Below are 9,803 nucleotides of genomic sequence, written 5' to 3' on the forward strand. Positions count from 1 at the left end.
TTTTGTTCAGGAAGGGCTGGCATCTACCTTTTAGTCCATAATATTTGTTCTGGGCAGCTGCTTATATTGTCCACAATTAGCCTCTAGAATAGAGGTCCTTGGCCTTTTTAATGTAATGGGTTCCTTTGTCTGTTGAAACCCATGGACCCTTTCTTAGAATAATTTTTAAATATATAAAACAAAGCCTATGGGACTACAAAGGAAACTAATCATATTGAAAAACAGTTAGCAGTTAAAAAAAAGTCCACAGCCCCTGAATGAAATGACCTTTAATGAACATGAGCTCGGACAGACTTTGGGAGACAGTGGAGGACTGAAAGGACTGGCATGCTCTCCTCCATGATTGATGGAGACACAACTGAGTGACCTCTCCAAGACGTCAAATCCAATGAGCTGAAGTGCTGAGGTGGATAAAGGATTCAACTTAAAGACTTGAGTTCAAATCCTGTCTCAGAATTACCAGCTGTGGGCAAGTTGCTTTAACCTTGGTGTGGCCCAGTCTCCTCATCTCTAAAATAGAGATACTAATAGCGCCAATCTCATGGGGAAGTTGTGAGGATCACGTGAGATCACCTCTGTAAAGCACTCCACAGACATTAAAGTGCTGTGTAAATTCTACCTATGATCATTACTGATATATTTGAATATAGTGCTTGAGGTCTTTTTTATGGATGCTAAAACTTGATTAAAATAGGGCAGCCTCAGACACTCGCTGTGTGACCCTGGGCAGGTCACTTCACCCTGTTTGCCTCAGTTTCCTCATCTGCAAAATGAGCTGGAGAAGGAAATGGCCAACCACTCTGATATCTTTTCCAAGAAAGCCCCAAATGGGGTCATGGAGAGTCAGACATGACTGAAATGACTCAACAAGAACACATTTGATTGAGGCATAGCCCGAGGAGTTGAGAGCTCTGAACATCTGGATTTGTTCTTGACCTCGATGTCCCCAGATATCAGAGATGTTGGAAATTAGGTCGTGAAAGGCTCTTGGAGATGATTGTTCCAATCTCATTTTACAGATGTGGTTAGAAAAGAGATTAGGTGAGGTGCCCAAGGTCACACAGGTATAAGTAGCAGCCAGGGATTCGAACACATGTCCTCCGCTCCAAATCCAGGCCCTTTCCAACACACCAAACTGACTCTGGCTCAGATGGACGCCCTCTCACTGCTCCATACCACTCTCTGAACCAGGAAGGTTATCAGCATTGAGATCTTCTCTCTAGACTTTCCAACGGTGGCCTGAGGGTAAAAAAAATGCTCATGAAATGCTTAATAATAAAACCATTGGATGAGATTGCCCCAGAAGCTGGTTAGGACTCAGAGGTGGACTGTTTGGCATCTGGCAGCGCCTATGAAGGCACCTCACACAGTGCAGCAGAAAAATGCACTAAATGAGGCATTCATGGCCATGGCAAAAGCGTGTCCAAACCTGGCAGCAGAGAGGAGGAGCCCTGCCAGCCATTGTCTGGCTCTGTTGATGTTCCCTTTTTAATTTAAGCCATTTTTAGGGTGTATTGTCTTATGAGGTTTCTTAGGTGGGGTTTGGGGATGTGTTTAGAAATAATATGGGGCCCCTCCAGTTTACTGGCCATAGTGGGTTAACTATAACTGGGAAGCCTCCATATGTCGGTGTTAACAAATCGAGAAGTGGCAGCTGAGCGCATACTCTGGAAGCCACCTCAAGTGTGGGTTTGTAATATTTCCAGACAGTACAGAGTGTACCCTTGGATGAAATTCAAAGACAAAAATCTCCAGATCAGGACATCTTGACTTTTTAAGTTTTCCCAGAGCCCAAAGTACAACCACACAGATCAGGTGCCCCTTGACTTGGTGTGCAAAGATTGTACCAATTTAAAACCATTTGACTCTGGTACGATAGAATCCAAGCCCAAGGCCAATTCTTCAGGGGAAAGCATGAAACAGAAAGAAAGGGTGTTTATTCATATAGTCTATGGCCCAGAACCTGAAGCCCCAGGCTCACCCAAACCAGGTGTATGCTTGAGGACTTTTCTCTGGTTTGCTCTCTGGTTTGTGCCTCCATACCCAGGATTTCCCCTGACAGTATCAAAATATAGCTTACGTCTGGGTCTCCACCAAAAAAAAAAAAAAAAAAAAAAGGAAAAGGAAAAGGTGTTCTTATCTCCCATGGAAGTGCTCAGGTTAATAAAATAATGATTACAGGACAGGTGTTATTCCTGATAAAAATGGAAAGAACTTTCACCTGATCTCATAAGTCAATGGGACAGTGTAGATAGAGGACCTGCCCTGGAGTTAGGAGGCCCTGAGTTCAAATTAGGCCTCAAACACTTGACACTTACTGGCTGTGTGACTCTGGACAAGCCACTTAACACCACCCCTACCCCCACCCCCCCATTTCCTCATCATAAAACAAACAAAAAAAACATAGAACAACTTCCTTTTATCTCTGGTGGTCCTTTGCCTTTGCCCCAAGTTGTTAAGACTTCTGGTACTACTTTGGATGCCCTACTTTCATCTACCCCAGACAAAAGGAAAGAACTCAGGGTTTCCAGAGAGTCAAGCAATGGTCCCCCCCAGAGGCCTCTGCATCCCAAGTCATACAGTCCCATCCTCCCCTCATAGCACCAAGTTATATTTCCACCACTTCAGCTGTGCAGATTCTTCCCTCTTTTCATCTCCAATGAATTCATTTTGCATCTTTTATGTTTAGCCTATAGACTGAACTGTAATTTGAAAAGCTCCAGGAAAGTTTCCTATCTTTCTCTGCCCACCAACCCCCCATAAATACTCTTAACATTTCTACCAAGAGTGGTTCTGCTTTCTTCTCCCCTAAGTACCCTAGAGAAAGGTACATGTCTGGCTAATATATTTTTCAGGCACAAGAGCTCATGTAAGGAACATGCCCTGTCACCCTCACTGTTAATGGATGACATCAGGCTATTCAAATAGAAGATACCTGTGCTGCTTCTCCAGTGCATCCCAGGGCTCAGGTTTGTCAAATTTGGGGATAGTTAGTGACACAATTTTTTAAAAAAATTCATTAAGTGCCTATCATGTGTCAGGCGTGGTGCTAAGCACCGAGGATACAAAGAAACAGGAAGAACCAAATTCTCCCTGCTTTCAAGGACTTCACAGTCTAATGGAACTCAAAACTTAATGTTAACTGCCCACACAATAAGTGTTTTTCTTCCATTTACTCATTCACCATTCATTCACTCATGTTGTACACTCCCTGTACTGTATCTGCTTCTCAAGGGGAGTCAGTTTAGTAACATTTATAAGTGTACAAGAAGCTCATGGTCTGATGGGAATGAGAACCTGCAAACAATAATGTGCGAGCAAGATGGTGTACAGGGTTCATTGGAACATTTCAGGGAGAAAATGTCCAGGTTCATGGCTGAGGTGAATGTGACTCTATGTTCTTCATACAGTAAGTACCATGAGTTAGCAGAAATAAATCAGTTCATCGCACTAGGGAATGAGAAGGGCTATACAAGGTAGATACAGGTGGATACAAGTTGGGACAAGTAACTCATAGCCCTGAAACAATGACAGCCCTCTATAAACAGATCCCATAGGCCTCCATGACTTATGCTGGCTAGATCCTCTGACCTGCTATTATTGGGAAGAGCTGTCAGAACTTGTCATCCTCTGATAAAGCCTTCAAGAACACAAGGTCACCTCCATGTCATGACGAGGCACCAGAATAGGATTGTAAAGAATACAGATTAAATTTAACAGGAGTAAATGTGAAATCCTGCTTTTAGGTCCAAAAAATTTATTTGTAGAGCAAGGCTAGAGAAGAACTGATAAGCAGCCATGCATGTAAAAAAGAAAAAGAATTGAAGCTTTTATGTTTTTTCCAAGAAAAATATTATACACTTCATAACTGTCAAACAAATTTTCAAATAAGCACATTTAAAAATAAAACTACATATCAAAAAGATCTAAGTATTTTGGCCAACCATAATCTTAACCAAACATGAATGCATTAAAAAAAAAAAAACTAATCCAATCATGAGTTACATTAAATGAAGTACAATGTTCAGATGAAAAGAGATGGCAGTTTCCTGATATTCTGCACAAGTCAGAACCCACTAGAGCCTCATGTTCTGAGTGCTAAATTCTAAAAAGTGCATTGATAAAGGGGAGGGCTTCCAAAGGGCAAGTATGGAAGCCACAGTCTGAGAATGGCTGAACGACTCGGGGCCACTTAAGGTGCAGAAGACTTACTGGTGGGGAAAATTATAACTGTATTCACATGTTTGAAGGGTTGTCTGCTTGCTCTGGGGTTTTTTCTTTGGGCCACTCAATCATTTTGGTCTCCAGCTTCCTTGCCTACAAGATGAGAAGGTTTGACCCAATTATCTCCAAGGTATTTCCCAAATTTTAGGTTTTCTATGATTGATGAGCTGTATGGAAGAGGGAGTAAACTTTGTCTTGCTTTAAAAGGCAGTGCTAGAACAAATAAACGGGCGAAAGAAAGTTCCAAGGAGCCCTATTACAGCTCCATAAGAAAAAGAACTTAATAAGTTAGATCTAACAATGGAATGAATCACTTAGACTTCTTGGAGAGCCTAGTTTTCTTCAAAGCTCAACCTCCTACTCGAGACCTTTTTCAAACTCATGAGGTGCTAATCCTGGGCTCCTATCCAGAAATTATCTTCCACTTATTTGGCATATACTTTGTCTCCATTTATATGAATAAATGTCATTTCTTCCTTTGTTAGTTGTTTTTCAGTCCTGTCTGACTCTTTGTGACTCCAGTTAGGTTTTTCTTGACAAAGATGCTGGAGTGGTTTGCCATTTCTTTTTCCAGCTCATTTTACAGAGGAGGAAACTGAGGCAAACAAGGGTAAATGATTTGCCTCAGATCATTTCCTCCTAACAAACTCCTTAAGAGCATGGTTTGTTTCATTTTTGTTTTTGACACATGGAGGGCATTTAATAAATTCTTGATGATGATTGCTTATAATATATATTATGAAGCCTGGTTTCCCCCTCAGTTATCTGTTTTTTGATCAAATCTTAAGGGAAAAAGTTTCTTTTTTTGGATGCATAATCTCTCTGACTTTTTCTTATCTATGATCACAGATTTAGAGCCAGTGGAGACCTTAAAGAGGGCAGCTAGATGGTACAGTGGATAGAGCGCTGAGCCTGGAGTCAGGAAGACACTAGCTGTGTGACCATTTAATCCTGTTTGTCTCAGTTTCCTCATTTGTAAAATGAGCTGGAGAAGAAAATGGCAAACCACTCCACTGTCTTTGTCAAGAAAACTGTAATGGGTCCCATGGGGTAGCTAGATGTTGCAGTGGAATAGAGCGCTGGTCCTGAAGTTAGGAGGACCTGAGTTCCAAAGTGAGCTGGACGAATCATTTAAGCCCGATTGTCTCCAAAAAGGGTAGAAAGGTCTCACCAAGAGTGGGACACAACTGAAATGATTGAACAGTGAGACTTTAGAGGCCAATCGAATCCTGAGCAAGGGTTCTTATGTCACCATCAAAAGCTTCTTGTCCAAAGAGAAGTGAGAAAATGTCCCTTTCAGGCAGGGAATACCTGTTTCTCTTTTTAAACCTCTCTGGGAGAGACAGAAAAAGGACCAAGGTCTCTTTGAAGATTCCTTAAGTCAGCTCTGCTACATTCTGATCTCTGGTCCATGAGGAAAGAGGATGATGAATGTTTGATGGCTCATGTTAGAGCCATGAGAAATGTGGCATAGACCTCCGCTGCTAGCAGGGCAATATCAAGGTGCAGGCTGGGAACGTGATTTGAAAAGAAGTGCTCGGTTTTTTATATAGAAGTAAGGCCGTTTCTGTAGTTTGAGCTTCATTTGTTTTGCTGGATATAGAACTAGCAGAATCTGCTTTATTTGCTGCTCCATGGAGCTTGCCTTTAAACAAATAGAAAAAACAGGAGAGGATCCAGCATTTGATAAATATTTGTTTGTCTGGGGCTCTTTATTTTTCTGGATTGCCTAATGACCCTGGACTCTGCTATGAATGGTGTCTCTGTCTACAGGACATGATCATATAAGTAAGGGAAAAGAAAAATTGAGTTGTGAAACCTTCTCTTGGCCCATTTTGCCTTTCTTGTCATATCCTCCACCACTGTGGGGTCATGTGGGGTAATGTGCAATCATTTAGGCAATCACCAGGCCTGGGAGGAAGGCGTAATCTTCTGGAAAAAAAGGTGGGCTACAAATTAGGATCCAAGCAAGCAAAAAACATAGGCCAAACTGGGTTGCAAGGATGGGTTTCTTAGGAGCTTCAAACCTCGAGGTGGTTGAAATGGATCAAGACGCCCTGAGCATGAACAGAGAAACAAGTCAGGGAGTTTAGGACCAGATCTGGAAGGAAACAGGGAGTGTCAGTGAGTGACTATTTGTCAGATTCACTCTGTCATGTTATTGTGGTCATGGTCAGATCTACTGTCTTCCCCTTGACACAGTAAAGCTGTGAGCTCTATCACTTCTTAGAATGAGAGCTTTGAGGGAACCATTGTAACGGCCAATTAAGACACAAAACGTTTGTGAGTGTAAAGCTCACTAAACGATATAGTCAGAGAATCCGGGTTCAATTCCATCTCTATTAACTACCTGGGTGACTTCAGGAAAATTATTTAATATCTCTGGGCCTCGGTTTCCTCACTGTAAAATAAAGGGGTTAGACTAGAGAACCTTGGAGGTGGTTTCTGTTCTAGAGATGTAAACCTACGATCCTATGTCAAATAAATAAATGTCAGTAGTCAGATGGAAGATGCTCTCCCTTTTCTTGCTAGAGTCCTTACCCTGAAGTCAGTAAAGTTAAAATTTTTTTCATAATTATTTTAATACAATTAGTTTTTTTAGTGTATTTTAATTTATGCATTTAAAAGCTCCCTAAACTTTACCAGATTGCCAAAAGGGGCCATGACAAGAAAGATGAAAAATCTCTGTGAGCTAGGTTCCAGGGTAGTGTTTCTTAAGCACTTAAGTACATGGGAAATTAATTTTTTTCTAGGACATAAAACTTATACTACCGAAAATCCTTACAGAAGTAAGACCTTAAGAATAAAACATGCAGGGGCAGCTAGGTAGTGCAGTAGATAGAGCTCTGGCACTGGAGTCAAGAGGACCTGAGTTCAAATCTCATCACAGACAGTTAATACTGTGGGACCCTAGGCAAATCACTTAACCTGATTGCTTCCAAAAGAATAAAATATGCAAACATTAAAATCCATCTATGCTTCCTTCTGCATCTTGCTCCTTCCCCTTTTCCTTTATCCAAAACCTCACTGCCTGAGTCAGTGAGCAGCCCCCATACTGAGGCTCACCAGGGTGGGAGAGGTCTGCAGCGGAGAATGTAAATACATTCTTGTTTTGCAGAACAGCCTGGACTTGGCAGAACTGGTCCATAGAATCCCCTAGAAAGGAATCTACACCAACTCCACTTATCAACTCTTCCTGAAAAAATGTTTCTGACAACTGTCCACTTTCTCTCCAAATCAATCCCCTTTGCATAGTCTTTTAGTTCTTCCTGCCATAAAAAAAACAAACAAACAAACAAAAAAACTTGTTAGGTGTTAATATATCTTTAACATCCACTAATCTCCCTTTTTAAATAAGTATAGTATGCCTGAGCCTGAAGCACACTGTCTTCAGGCAGTAAAGACAGCCTCAGCTGGCATGGCCAGAGGGTCACTATGGGCAGACATCAGTTGATGTGTTCTCTAGGTACTTGGTGAATATTTGAAACTGAGAGTTATCAATCTGAGTGTCTGGAGAGATAGACTGCTATCTAACCTGCTTACAAAACGGCCCATAGTCAGGGTATTTGAGTATGAGATGGGGATGTAACATTTGCTAGTAGATATGAAAGCAGCTCCTAACAGTTACGCTGACAGAGCAAAGCAGGGTGAAGACAGAAAAGAGGGGGTAGCTATAACTTTCCCTGCAAAGAAGCGTTACAATTGTAATGGTTTGGGTCCCAGGTGGCGTGCCTATCTGAATGTGTCTGAGTATATCCTTCTCCTATGCTGACCTTCTGGGGATGGTGTTAAGTGAGCCGAACTCTTAGAGAAATCCAGTGGCCATTGGATGTCTTACTCAAATAAAGACAACTGGAAGCTAGTTCAGGGAACCAACAGAGGCCCGTGGTCCAGGATAGCATGAGATCACAGGAATTGCTGAGACTTTCTTCTTCAGCTGAGATGTGGACTGAGGAGGATGCTGGGGAACACCAATCAAAAAGTGTAGATGGACAACCCCCCCCCCCATTTACCAGGAGCCTTACTTTCCTCATCTGTAACACGTAATAATTCTTGTGCTTAACTCATGGGCTTAGTAAGACTTCAGTGAGATAATACATATGAAGCATTTTGCAAACCTCAAAAAATGCTATGGAATCCTTAGCTTATCATATGATACAGTTATTGTGTTTTAAAGCCCTCCACATAAGATAATGTACCGAACCTATATTGATATTATACTTTGTGGTACAATGGGCATTATTTTAGTTAGCACTTTAATTATATTTTTGTAATACAATCTTTGTCTTGTGACGTCTTATAATGCATTCCTGTGTAATGTCAATTATGTCTAGGTATGATATTATCATTTTTGAGAACCAAATGTTGTTATGATGTATTATGTACATTAACACAAGTATAAAGTAAAGGGCATTTAGGTGGCACAGTGGATAGAGTGCTGGGTCTGGAGTCAGGTAGACTCCTCTTCCTGAGCTCAAATCCAGCTTCAGACATTTACTCATTATGTGACCCTGGGCAAGTCACTTAACTCTATTTGCCTTAGTTTCCTCATCTATAAAATGAGCTGAAGAAGGAAATGGCAAACTACTCCTGTATCTTTGCCAAGAGAATCCCAAATTGGGTCACAAAGACTCAGAGACAACTGAAAAACAACTAAATGACAAAATAAAGTGAGGGTCTCCTCAATTTCTACTTTTCTGGAGTCACAGAGATTTTAATCCCATGTTAATTTGACTTTGTTCTGTAGGAGATAAAATTTAGCCACACTTCTGTGCCAAGTATCCTGCCAGTGGTGGGAATGCAGAATACCATTAGAATAAAGGCAGCCCAGTGAGGGCAACTTGAATTGATTTCCTTCTATCAAGACTTCAGCTTTAAGGTTTGCAAGGGCTTCACCAACATACCAGTGCATTGAGTGGAGAGAGAAAAAAAAGTGAGGAAAAGGATCATCTTCTACCCATCCATCTTAAAATGAGGTAGTAGGAGCCACAAGCACTAATAACGTAAAGAGAAAGCAGGACTCATGGTCTGCGCTTACCTGATGCCAAAATAGCCAGTGGATTCAGTCAATTCCCTGAAAACATTCAGGTAGCGTGATGATAAATTGATGGATGGAACTTTTCAAATGTTTGTTTTAGCACAGTGGAGACAGCTGTCTCCAGCTTTAGAGCTAGTGTGGCTTCTCAGAAAGCATTCCAGGCTCCCATTCTAACACCTCTGGGCAAAGTCAGGTCATCCAGGACATTTGTCCTTGAATCCAGCTGGTGTGTTCTGTCTCAAATCCCGGGACCTCCCATTAACCCCTTGTGCTGTGAACCTAGGGTTTCTCTGTCAGCATAGGATTCATTGGGATGCGTCTCACCAGTCTTTCTTTAATTTCTGACTTTCTAGCCTCTCTGTGGCACTCTCCCCCCCACCCCCATTATAATTGGCCCACCATTCCATTACAGCCCTGGTGATAAAACTGTGCCCAGGCAGGTGATAAGAATCGCCCCATTCAGGGTAGCTGGCAGGTGTCCTGTTTGCTCAAACACGCAGGAATGTCTCCACTCCCCTGATTCTCCTCTCTGCCCAGTCTG

The 9,803-nt window shown here is 41.8% G+C and overlaps 1 long non-coding RNA gene across 1 annotated transcript; it reads right to left on the reverse strand.

Moving 5' to 3' along the window:
* Positions 1 to 254: 254 nt before the first annotated feature.
* LOC140498681 (uncharacterized) lies at positions 255 to 9,590 on the reverse strand. The gene is made up of 2 exons (XR_011965177.1): positions 9,263 to 9,590; positions 255 to 1,239 (listed from the first exon to the last, which is right to left on the reverse strand). It is a non-coding gene; the product is annotated as an uncharacterized lncRNA (long non-coding RNA).
* Between the last annotated feature and the right edge of the window lie 213 nt (positions 9,591 to 9,803).

The sequence above is a fragment of the Notamacropus eugenii genome, chromosome 4 (genome assembly GCF_028372415.1).
Source record: "Notamacropus eugenii isolate mMacEug1 chromosome 4, mMacEug1.pri_v2, whole genome shotgun sequence".
Taxonomy (NCBI): domain Eukaryota; kingdom Metazoa; phylum Chordata; class Mammalia; order Diprotodontia; family Macropodidae; genus Notamacropus; species Notamacropus eugenii.